General features: G+C 43.5%; 1 long non-coding RNA gene across 18 annotated transcripts in view; it reads right to left on the minus strand.

Moving 5' to 3' along the window:
* The window catches only part of LOC142434924 (uncharacterized), a 76,444-nt gene that overhangs the window by 40,273 nt on the left and 23,046 nt on the right, over positions 1–13,125 (minus strand). For 17 of the 18 annotated variants that reach the window (XR_012781192.1, XR_012781190.1, XR_012781186.1 and 14 more), the window contains one exon: positions 12,473–12,554. The exons of the other annotated variant lie outside the window; for it this stretch is intronic. This is a non-coding gene — a long non-coding RNA (uncharacterized LOC142434924). The remainder of the gene's footprint in view (positions 1–12,472; positions 12,555–13,125) is intronic. 18 annotated transcript variants of the gene reach the window in all.

Raw genomic sequence — 13,125 nt, forward strand, 5'->3', positions numbered from 1 at the left:
AGAAGTTAGAAACAGCCTAAATTCCCATCAGAAGCGTGGATTAAAAATGAAAACCCTCTGGTGTATATACACACAATGGAATACTATGCATCCCTAAAAAACAACAAAACCATGAAACACCTCATGACATGGAGGGTTCTGGAAAACATTATGCAGAATGTAGTTAGTCAATCACAAAAGTACTGTGGCTAGCTAAGGTTTATTGTGCCAACCTGGCCAATAAACACGTGAGATGAACTGAAGGGTAGAGATATCAATGGCTCTGGAGCCTCGCCCTTCTGGTTTTCTGGTCTCTTGTTCTCTGATGGTCAAACCACTGTGTGACTGACTTAGCTAGTTCTTTGCTTCAGCTAGCAAGGCTCACTTCCTGTGAGACATCTCTGAGAAGCCACATGGACCTAGCCTGATGCAGCCCTTGATGCTGGAGCAGCCACATGGAGAACCCTGCCAGCACTGAAATGCTTATACACTCACTAATTCAGCTTTCCTCCACCATTCGGCATTATTGCATGTATTTTGCGAGTTTGAGGAGGACTTTATAGATTGGTGTTAGACATATGGGTTAATGTCGGACTTATGAGCTTGGACTGGGTAGGTTGGGATGCTTAATGTACACTTACCTTTTATAGAAAATCCTCCCCCATACACATATGAGTTTCTGTAGATTTGTTTCTTTAGTGTCTATCTAGACTAACACAAGGACAAATATTGTGAGTCCACTGCTGTAGGGGCAAGCAACGGGACAGAAAAAAAGCTCAGGCTTACATGGCATTCAGTGTGGTATCCAAGAAGGCCAGACAACCTGGCAGAGAGCCTGACTGGTGCCAATGAACCATGCACCATCCTCTCTTGGTATGTATTGCAAAGGTCATTTTGGCGGAGGGGTCGTCATGTCAGCTGGGATCAGATAGTCAAGGGATGGGGGGGGGAACATTGACCAGATAGTGGCTGCCATGTAAAGTTATGATGAGGTCTCCCCTCCTCCCTGGACAGGGAGCCATCCCTATCAGAGGGATGAGGGTTGCCAATGGGAAACTCAAGTAAAGAGAGGGAAAAGGAAGCACACACATCTGGGAGAGCATATCTGTTGGTAGAAAACGAGGAGGACTGACCTCCAAGTGGGCCCAAGAATGACTAAAAATATTTTTAAGGACCCTAAGGCGGTAATATCCCTGGTAATGTGAAGGGAGTATTGCCCAAGCTTCTGGACACACCCTTGGCACCCAGCTTAGGGAAAGGGGTACGTGTGGTTAGAGCACACGGGAGAAACAAAAAGGAATGGAGAGGGAGGGGAGGACATCCTGGCCCACCAAGCCCCGAGGACGATGTTCCTGCTCAGAGCAGACATCGCACAGAGAAGACCATAGAGCCGGACCCACCACAAGCTACGATGATATAACAAAGAAGAATCACTGAAACCCAAATGAAGGCTGAACAGGATAGTGCGACAAGAGGAGGTAAGGAAATAGAGGAAAGAACCATGAGGCAAAGGACATTTATGGAGGCCTAAGTACAGGCATGTACATATGTAAAGGTATATATAACGAGAGGGGAATACAACTATGTACTTAGATCCATATGTTAAGAATTAAGGCTGCAGAAGGACATTGGGCCTCGACTCAAGTACTCCCTCAACACAAGAACACTTTGTTCTAACTATCCGACCCTCTGTGATGTTCTCCTTCCTGACACGATTGCTGAAGACAAAATGGGTGCATAAGCAAACATGAAGAAAGCTGATGGGGTCTTAAAGGCCTGAAGATAAACAAACGGTTGTCTAGCTCAGAAGCAGCAAAGCCCACATGGAAGCACGCCAGCCTGTGTGATCATGAAGTTTTGATGGGATCAGGTGCTAGGCATCTAAGACCCAGACAAAATCATACCCAATATGAATTGTGGGAGGCAGGGTGGATGTTAGGTGCATGAAGTGGAGGCCCAAAGCTTCCTCTCTGAGCCCCAGCTCTTGGATCATTGTCCTTGTCGATATTCACACTGAATCACTTTTTTATGAAATTTAACATCTTCCCCCAAGATTATAACACTACACTGTGGACAAAAATCGGGATAAATGCAAACATGGAACTCTGACATAGAGGTCTTAATAGAAACAGGAAAGGCAAACACACATACACATGTACTCATACTAATATTCATGTATCAATTAGTTTGATGTTTTTGTTCTGTACCCTCCAGTTGATGCCCTCTCACAGGGACCTGGTCTGACCGAGTAGCAGTCTGCATTGGAACAGAGCACCATTTCTGTCCTCCCTCGGAGCAACGGGTGGATTTAGACCACAGACCTTTCAGCAAGCAGTCGAGCGCTTTACTGCTGTGCTGCCGAGGCTCCTTTGATTCTTACTGCTGAGCATACACTAGAACAAGTCTCATGCCCAGACCCACAAGTACATAAGCTGATTTTCTCTCGTCTCTAATGAAAGTATGCACTGTTTCCATGAGACCCAGTCTAGTGATGATTCCTGAAATGTTAGGGTTTTGTAAATGCTTCAAAGCTAAGGTAAACTCACTCACTCACTCACTCACTCACGGCCATGGAGCCAATACCAACTCATAGCGAAACCCTATAGGACAGAGTAAAACTGCCCCTCTCGGTTTCCCTGACTAGAGGAGTAGAAAGCCTTCCTTCCCCAGAGCCGCTGGCGGTTCCAATGGCTAACTATGCACATGCAGCCCAACGCGAACACAAAGGATAATTTAATCTTAGCTCAAAAACAAACTAAACAAAGTCACTGCCTTCAAGTCAATGCTGACTCACAGCGACCTAGAGGACAGAGCAGGACTGTCCCTGTGATGTTCAAAGACACGGAGTAGCTGGGAGTTTCCAGTTGCTGACCTTGCTATGATGAGCCCAACTCTTTAATTACTACGCTAAGATCAGAATGAGTGCGTAAACGTGTTCATACTGATATTCGTGCATATAGACATAAAGGACCCTCATAAACAGACATCTGTTTTCATGTTTTTTAAAACCTATGAAAAAAATTCAGAAAACGAAAAGAACACATTTCCTGGCAACACTCCTACGTAGTAAATTCCACTTGAAACCCTAGTCAGCCATTGGGCCTGGTGCACGCTTTTTTTGAAACTGAACGGGCGGAGGGGGAGGCAGTGCGCAGTCGAGTGACTGCCATTTGTAAGTCAACACTGCCATCAGGCGGAATCTTTTTTTGAGGATGGGTTGGATTCCCGGTCACCACCCCACCTTCTCAGCGCTAACTTCAGGATAACGCCCGTGATATATTTAGAAAACATTAGTGATTAACCGTGCCACCTCCAAAGTTGGTCTGAGTGAAACCCACAGAATTTGTCAGGAACCCGGACAATTTAACCCTTGATGGCCGACTTATGGGGGGCGTGGTGGAGGCGTGGCCTCGATAGCCGCGATGTTTGGGACCAATGGGAAATGTGGCATTTCTTGCTGATTGCCAAAGGAGGAAACGGTATATGAGTATGTAAAATGTGGGTAGTTAAAAACCCGAAATGACCTCTCTCTAATAATCTCAGCTCAGCAATTTAAATCCATCTCTGTAACATTTCAAAATTTATGGCCATAACCGTGACCCTATCGGGCAGGGTAGAACTCTTCCCCGTGAGTTTCCGAGACTCGCTTTTGTTTTATAACACTTTATTGGGAGCTCGTACAACGTATCACAATCCATAAATATCCATTTTGTCCAGCACATTTGTACATTCGTCGCCATCATTCTCAAAACATTTGCTTTCTAATTGAACCCTTGACATCAGCTCATTTCCCCCCTCCCTCCCTGCTCTCCCCTCCCTCATGAACCCTTGATACTTTATAAATGATTGTTTTCTCATATCTTGCACTGTCCGACGTCTCCCGTCACCCACTGTCCTGCTGTCTGTCCCCCAGGGTGGTCACAGAGAGATCCTTGTTGGAATCGATTCTTTCATGTAGATCCTTGTAATCGGTTCCCTTTCTCCCCGACCTTCCCTTCACTCTCCTGGTGTTGCCACTCTTACCACTGGTCCTGAAGGGATCATCTGTCCCGGATTCCCTGTTTCACCTCCCCATCTGTACCAGTGAACATCCTCTGGTCTAGCCGGATTTGTAAGGTACAATTGGGTTTATGATAGTGGGGGGTAGGAAGCATTTAGGAACTAGAGGAAAGTAGTGTTTCATCTTGGCTACCCTGCACCCTGCCTCTTCTAAAAAGACTAAAGCTTTATGGGATTCCAAAGCCTCACTTTTCTCCAGCTGAGTGGCTGGTTGTAGAATCACTATGCCACCAGGGCTCCTTTAAAATGGGCAACTTCAATCCATCTCCGTCCCTGCAGCTAAAAACTGAGGAGCTGCTTTCTTCCTGAGTGTTGCTTGTTCCCCTGACTGATCAGCAGACATTTTCCCAAATTCCAAGGATATCTATTTGGTTCCTAAAGAAACTGTGTAGCCATCTTCTCCATTTTAAAAGAATTTTTCAACCAAATAGGTTTCACTTTGCACTTGGAGATATTTACTGACAACACTAGACTCACTGCATTCCAACTCGTGGAGATCTGATGGGGCAGGGAGCATTGCCCCTGTTGGTACCTCTTTATGGGAATATAAATCCTCATCTTTCTCCTGCAGAGCAGCTGATGGTTTCAAATTGTTGACCTTGTGCTGAGCAGCGGAATGCATAACCACTACACCACCATGGTTGCTTCTAGTCTCTAATGGTATATATAGAACGCCTTCTACACCAAGATAGCAAATCACACAAGCTTCTTTCCCCTCTGGTGAGTCTCCCAAGAAAGTGTGCACCATTTTCATTTACCCCCATGTTCCTTGCTTAGGATATGAGTCACTGTATGAACCCTATTGAAGGCAGGTGGGGAAAAAGAAATCTCATCCACACTTTTAAGAAGGTTCTGGCCAAGGTGTAGAAGGGAGAGGTACAAACTTTTAATTAGTCATAATTAAATCATGATGGATATATTCTTTGATTGCATGAAAACTATATCTACAGTGACATACACATGCATGTCTGATACAGCCATAACAAAACTTGTGTGCGTATTTGGGGCAGTGAGTGTATAAAGTGGCAGTACCTTCATGTATAGCTTTATGGACAGACTAACAGAAATGGCCCTTGCAGAGATCAACTGCCGATGTGAAACATTGGGTCTTTAAACAAATCTAGATACCAGGAGGGGAAGGGGAAGGTGGGGTGGAAATGATCACAAGTATCTACATATAACCCCCTCCCTGGGGGAAGGACAACAGAAAAGTGGGTGAAGGGAGATGTTAGACAGTATAAGTCATGAAAAAATAATAATTTATAAACTATCAAGGGTTCGGGAGGGAGGGAGGGTGGGGAAGTAGGGGGAAAATGAGGAGCTGATACCAAGGGCTCAAGTAGAGTTTTGAAAATGATGATGGCAACAAATGTACAAATGTGCTTGACACAATGGATTGTGAAACGAGCTGTAGGAGCCCCCAATAAAATGATTTTTTTTTAAAAAAAAGCTGATACCAAGTGCTCAAATAGAAAGGTAATGTTTAGAAAATAATGATGGCAACATATGTACAAACATGCTTGAGACAATTGACATATGGATTGTTTTAAGAGCTGTAAGAGCCCCTCATAAAATGATCTTTAAAAAAGTCTACTTGGGGGTGATGCTTTTCTGATGCTTTGGAGCTTCACTGGGACAGCAAATAGGCAAAGACTACCTAGACCCTTTGAGGGTCAGCGAAGGTATCAACTACAGGCGTCTAACATTATATTTGTCACAAATAAATATTTGGGGGAGAAATACCATCAGATTTCACTCACAGGAGATGGTCCTATAAAATCCCATTAATGAAAACAACCTGAATTACATTTATTTAATTTCCAAAAGATAAACTGTTAAAAGATAGTGGTTTTTTATTTGAAATGTATTGCTATTCTTGTAGCTGATCTAGAAACATTTAAAAAAAAGAAGAAAATAAGCAAATATTTATTTTTCAGCAGCGTGATTAATATCCCTGGTTGGCTGGGTTGAGTGTACGTGGCCATGTGTCCCCATCACAGGTTCACTGCAGTGGAGTCCTGGGGGTCTGGGCCTCTTGGTGTTGATGACACTGGACTGGACAGAAAGAGAAGCGAAGAGAGAGAAGGCTGCCCATCTCTAGGCAGTATAGCTATAGGGGAGTACTTGTTTCTTTTTATTTTTTTCTTCTATCCTTTCTCCTTTCAACACCAGGTTTTCCAGGATTGTTAATTTAATTGAAGTCCTACTCTAATCTCTTGTATTTGATCAAACATCAATCAGGAAGGAGAGTATCCTAGCATGGATTCATATAGTACTAAAACATTGGGGATCTATGAAGTGGCCTATGGGAAAAAGGACCTTGAGTGACAACTTGACTGTGTAACTCCACGTTAGAAACCCATGGAGGAGTGGGGAGGTGATCTGAATACTATACCATCTCACACAGATGATCAGAGTCGACCTTAGTAAGAGACTCAGGGAGTGTGAGTGTAGCCGAGAGCACTTTGAGGCTCTCTGAGAGACCATTTGACCACTCACTTTAACGGTGGGAAGGAGCAGCCCCAGCCTCTAATTGGGAGATCTTTGAGGAGATCTAGGTCCTAAAGTGAAGATGGCTCAAGCACAGGCTCAAAAAGCTCCCACTTGATGCCACTGTGGACCCACAAATAGCCGCTACTCTGTGCACCACGCCATTTCCTCCACCTCTTCGGGAATTTTTTTTAAAAGGCACAGATCGCGAGAATAGGAAGACTGGGGGCGTGGGAACCCATCACAGAGGGATGGGTAACAGAATGGTGGGTGAAGGGTGACAACGAGCAGTGTAAGACAAGAAATAACAAAAATAATATATAATTGATCAAGGATTCACAAGGGTGGGAGGAGGGGAAAAAAGAGGAGCTGATAACAAGGGCTCAAGTAGAAAGAAAATGTTGAAGGCAGCAAATGCACAAGTGTGCTTCATACAATTGAAGGAAGGATTCTTATAAGACTGGTAAGAGAACCCAGTAAAATGATTCATAATTTTCAAAAAAGAAAAAAATTGTAAAAAGGCAAAGCCCCAAAGCCATTGAGCCTTTCAAGTGGGGTTTATGGAATTGGGATGTTAAAGAAGCTGGTTTAGGTTTTTGCTTTTTAAAGGAGATGTGTGTGTGTGTGTGTGTGTGTGTGTACACATGTGATGGGCGATAAAAACTGTGTGGAAAACCAATTAAAAGATGTAATTTCCTCACAAACTTTTGAAGCCTCCTGTATGTATCGTTGTGTGTAAGACTATCGGTATGAATAAATTTACATTCTATTGCTACATATACCGCTGACCCTGAAATGGAACACAAGCTAAACAATGCTCAAGTCAAGCGGAATAATTTGATTTCTTTCTTGACCATATCACATTGGCTTGTCTGGATCCAGGGAAAGGACTAAGGAATCCTGGTCCAGAGAGAGAGAGTTGGGCACTGTGGCAGCAGGAGTCATTAACATAGGCCATGGCAGACGAGAAGACATGTCCACTGTGAGGGAACCCGGGTAGTTTTTGCCCAATTGTTCCTCGTTAAGAGTCAGACTGGATGCTGAGAACCCAACCCCCAACAGGAATGAAGACCCGTCCCTATACTGCCTGCTGCCTGGGATGGTAATAGGACTAATCAAACGTGCATCAGGAGGCAAAGCAGAACACCCCAGTTGTGAACAATGAAAGGATGTAGTTTGGGCCTAGATTAATCCCCATAAAACTTGCTGTCAAACCCCTAGACTCTTCTTCCTCAAATTCCACAGGGATCCACTTTACTGTCAATACATTGCTTGGTCTTACACATGTCTTGTGACAAGCGGCTCAGGGGGAGCTTCCTAATTCACCCTCAGAAAGAGGGCTAGGGGACACCAGCACATAACATTGTATTAGGTTGGAAGACCTTAGGGTTACACTGGCAGATGTCCTCTGTGAAGTTCATTTCTCTTAATCCCTGCTAAGAGAAATCCCTGTGGAGCGGATACGCAATTAACGCCCATGGTAGCAGCTGTCAAAAGATCAAATGACACGTCAAATTGGGAAAATCTGCTGCACAAGACCCTTTTCAATTGTGGGAAAGCAAGGAGGTTACTTGAGGACTGTGATGCACCTGAGTATTGGTATTTTCAATCGCCTCATAACATATGTAAGTTGCACACTGAACAAGGAAGACCTGAGATGTGGGATACAAAAAGGCTTTCCCCAGGGTGTCTCCCCCAAATACATGCCAAACCTAAGACCCTGCTTGCTAGCACATGCTGGGAGGTGAGATGCTTGGAGATTTTCTCCCTGAAGTCAGTCAACCATTTAGAGCAGGGTGTCAAACAATTAAAACAGGCCACTGGGTGCAACAGGCAAGATTCACTCGGGCCACATCACACTTACAAATGTTGTTAAATTTATTTTTTGAAGTGCAGATTCAGGAATATGGATAGGACAATTAAAACACTATGTATTTATTTTAACATTTTATGTAATGTATTTATAAAACTAAACTTATTCTTTTTTTACCTGAAACTTGCCAGCGCTTTCCTCCTACCAGTTTTCACTTACCTCTTATGTTGTGACTGGAAAATATAACAAAGTAACTAATAAAAACCACAAAATGTTGGGCAGTGGACCAACGTGATGCACAATCGTAATGGCTTCCCTCTAACACTGTTAGCTAGCGCTGCCGCTAGGTAGGATTCATCACAGCACAGCCCCGAGTGCCCTTTTTAACCTTTTCACTATTGGCATCTCTTTACATGACGTGACACTGAGAGTGGCAGACATGTCGCTTCCAAACATCACCAGAACTGAGTCAGCGCCTTTATACACGTCCACAGGCCCCAGGGAAGGCACTGCACCACGTGTATACTCATCTTCAGTAGTTAAAGGGTTAACGAGGGAATTATAAGTACGATATTGCCTCAATCTCCCCTAAGCACTAATTTCGTCATAACAATTTTTTCTATTTTCACTTTATTTCAGAGCATCGTGGCCTACAAAAATTACCTTGTGGGCCACTGCTGCCAGCTTGACACCCCTGATTTGAGAGAAATGAGACCCTATTCTCTATCCCACTGTAGCTGAGGCTCACACCCTACTGATAAGGAGTGATTATATCCCTGGAGAGCCCGGAGAAAAGGTCACGCCCACGTAAGGACCATTAATATTAAGTGGCCATCTTGAATCTAGAATCTGCCCATCTTGTCACATGTGTACCCCTAATCCTTCCTCTTCCTAATGCGTGTACACCCCTAGATCACCCCCCTCCCATTGCTGTATTACCTATGGTACAACCCCTTCCTGAGACTTGTGTGGTTACTTGTAATCTGGGGGGTTTGCATGCTACCCAAATACATATAAGCCTTGGTCAGAAATATATTCTTTCTCCTTCTCTTATCTCCCATCTCCAAGTGGACCACCAAGAGAGGCTGAGATGAGCATGCTACCATGAAATGTGTCTGACTCCTTTATTTTACTCTCTCCTATTTCTCTTATTCTCCATATCCTTACTATAATCTTTATATATGATCACCATAAAATTGCGCCTATGGACCAGTGATATTGTCAGGGTCTGAATACCCTGACATATGACACCCAATGTGGGGCAGTAGGAAAATAACTCTTTGGAGTTCTATCCCGTATAACAATCATACAGCCTCAACGTACAGAGGATGAATCAAGGAATATTTAAATATTTTTTAGTCCGAATGAGATATGGGTTAGGTGCAGAGCAAGGATACAGAGTACTGTATCGCTCTTAAGCACCTCTTGCAGAAACAAAATGTAGTAGTAACGAATAAAAAAATTAGTTTCTTGAAGTGGCAAAAAAATATTAATACTTCTTTTTTGAGTCAGGAACCTTTGATATAGAGATTTTGGATGTGGTAACTAGTCACTAAAGAAAGGCTCACAGGGAAGGACAGAATCAATGCATTTGAATTGTGGTTGCTGCTGGGGTAAAATATTGAAAATGCCATGGATTGCCAAAGAACCAACAAATCTGTCTTGGAAGAAGTACAGCCAGAATGCTCCTCAGAGGCAAGGATGGCAAGAGTCTGTCTGATGAACTTTGGATGTGTGGCCAAGTGAGATCAGTCCCTAGAGATGAACATCATGCTTGGTAAAGTAGAGCGGCAGCGAAGAGGGATAGACACAGTGATTACAACAATGTACTCAAACGTAAGAACAATTGGGGGACAGTGCAGGACCAAGCAGTGTATCATTCATTCAGTTTGCTATGGGTTGGAACCAAATTGATGTTACCTAACAACTACTCTAAAGCTCTACATGAAGGTTTGGTTTACATAGTCAAGGCCCTGCATAATATGTGTACTCATATAAACTTTGATTTTCTTTAAGTGCCGTGGAGGTACTACTGTGGTGAGGAATTCATGTCCTTCAAAGAAAACACTCATTACCATTGTAGTGGGTACACATATGGGACAGGGCAGACGAAAAGAAGGAAAGGCCTGAAGCTGAGACAGGAGTTCTTCCCATAGGGAATCATCTGTGTTTGACACTAAAGCTCAGGCACCCATTCCCCTTAAAGCGCCCTCTGATGGAAGTTTAGGGTTTTTTTAGAGAAAAAACTGACAATATTCCATCAGAAGGTCTGCCCAAATCAGTATGAGGGACTACAATTCCCTGAATCCCTCACACCCAGTACCATTTTGGCCCAAACTAGAGACATTTCCCAGAATCCCTCGCATCCAGTGCCTTGAAACCTTTGCCTCCATTTCCTAGCCAAAACATGTAAACTACATGCCCCCAAACCCTCAGTCCAGTGGGAACTTTCAAAAGGTCCAAGCTGCTGTTTATTCAGGGGCCCATTTGGATTTTCTACGGTTATGAACTGTATTCTCCTCCAGAATGTCTACCTAAAGGCACATTTTATTATAAACGTCATACCAGAAAATATTTTTGGCACAATTAAAAGAATAATTACACAAATAACAATGTGTACAGGCAAGAAGAAAGGGTTCTAAAATTATTGTGGTAATGACTTCACAACTCTCTTTGATGTGACCAAACTACTGAATTGTATGAAGTAGCAATAAAATTTTTTTAAAAAAACCAGTTTAGAACTACAGAAACTCTGACGATCAATACATGGGGTCCCTCCCTGAGTCTTAGAGTTACATAAAGGAAATAAGTAGGAAGGATGAAAAAGCAGTCCCCTGAGAATTTAAAAACCCCAATCCGGGACACCATATTTGGAATGCCTCTGTGATTCTAGGGTTTTCTTAGTTACACAAACAACAAAAGGCGACCCCTTGAGGCCACTGTGGGTGGTGCTTGTGGAAGCACCTCACCACCAAGCAGCTTTTCTCCAATGATCTGAGGCCGCACTACTCAACTCACTGGCCTTGATTTTACACAGAGCTACAGGGGCCCATAGGACAGGGGAGGGCTGCCCCTGTGAGTGTCTGCGACTGTCACTCTGTAGGAAAGTGGAAAGCCACATATTTCTCCCATGGAGAGGCTGGTAGTTTTGAACTGCTGACCTTGATGTTAGCAGCCCAATGCATAACCACCAGGGATCCTGGAGTCCAAAGAAGTACTAAGTAGGGTCTGTGATGAGAATGTGAATGCTTGTGATACTCAACAGACTGGATTCTGAGTGGAAAACGTCCCAACGGCCCAAAAAAGCCATACATACCCTCTGTCCCCTACAAACAAACCCCAGGCTGCCGAGCCTGCCTGTCCCAGGGAGCCCTGGAGGCATGCCCTTGATCCTCACTTTTCTTTTTAAGGAGAGATAAGATATACAGGACTGCTACGTCCGATTACTGAGAAATGTTTGGACATAAATAAAAATGCCTTCGGGAATTTGACAGAGGGAAGACCTGACATAACTGATAGCAGGAAACCTCCCCCTGGGGACTGACAGGGACAGAATGAGGACTTCAGCCCATTTGCTAAGGAGATGAACAAAAAAGGACTCGGTGGGAACTGGCTTGGTCAACACCTTCACCTGGAAGTTGCCAGGCCCCAGTCACATTCTGGCACAGGACTATTCTTGATAATTCTGAGACATGCTGAGCAACGCAGCAGCCCAGATGAAACAGAAACCCATGGACCAACTAGGCAGCAACTGATGACAAAGTTGCTTGACCATCAGCAGAGCAGCTACACCCTCCTCTTTGAAAGTGTCATATAAACTAGAAGCCCTGCCCCAGACCCGCGGTTCTCAACATGTGGGTCGCGACCCGTCTGGGGAATCAAATGACCCTTTCACAAGGGTCACCCAATTCATAACAGTAGCAAAATGACAGTGATGAAGTAGCAATGAAAATAAGTTTATGCTTGGGGGGTCACTACAACATGAGGAACTGTATTAAAGGGTCACGGCATTAGGAAGGTTGAGAACCACTGTTCTAGACAATATCCTCACCTGGACTCATGAGTAGGGGACCACCTTAGCACCCCACCTGAAATGTACCTTATCTATATGCTTAAGGTGGCCCTTCTCACCTTACAAGGGGGATGGGCTTCATTTCTCTTGAAGTGACTCTGCCTTCCCAGGCGCAACGTAACACGTGTTGGACTGAGCCGTCTATAGAAATAGAGAAGGTGGCAATGTAATTTCTTCAGTGGCCTCGGAGAAATCCTTGATTTTGAAAAAATAAATAAATCCTTGACTTTTGAATTAATGTTTTTAGATGCGTCTAGGAAACAAGCTAACAGGAAGAAAGAAGATTCAAAGTTCTTATGGACACATACAAAACTGGATTTTTTTCTGATGAATATTTCTGGCCTTTATTTTTAAAGTACTTATACCACAAAAAATAATTTTAAACAAATTAAAAAATAATAGCCAAATGATTATATTATACAGGATACAGTCATGTCATTACATGTTGAGAAAACCAGCAAATTACCTTTCAGGTTTTAATTTTTAGTAGCAAACATTAAACAATTTAATGATCTGCAAGCCATCTGCTAGTTCGAAATGTATCACAGATGGAAACATACATATTATAGTAAGCATCAACAACTTATCTGACTGAGTCCTCATTACAAGTTTAAGGAAAGTCCAGAAGGCTGAAGAGAAAAAAGGAATCCAAGTAAGCTTTAATTCACACTTTTCCAACAGGTGTCACAAATCCGACCCTCAAAAGAAAACA

This window comes from Tenrec ecaudatus, chromosome X (assembly GCF_050624435.1).
Source record: "Tenrec ecaudatus isolate mTenEca1 chromosome X, mTenEca1.hap1, whole genome shotgun sequence".
Classification (NCBI taxonomy): domain Eukaryota; kingdom Metazoa; phylum Chordata; class Mammalia; order Afrosoricida; family Tenrecidae; genus Tenrec; species Tenrec ecaudatus.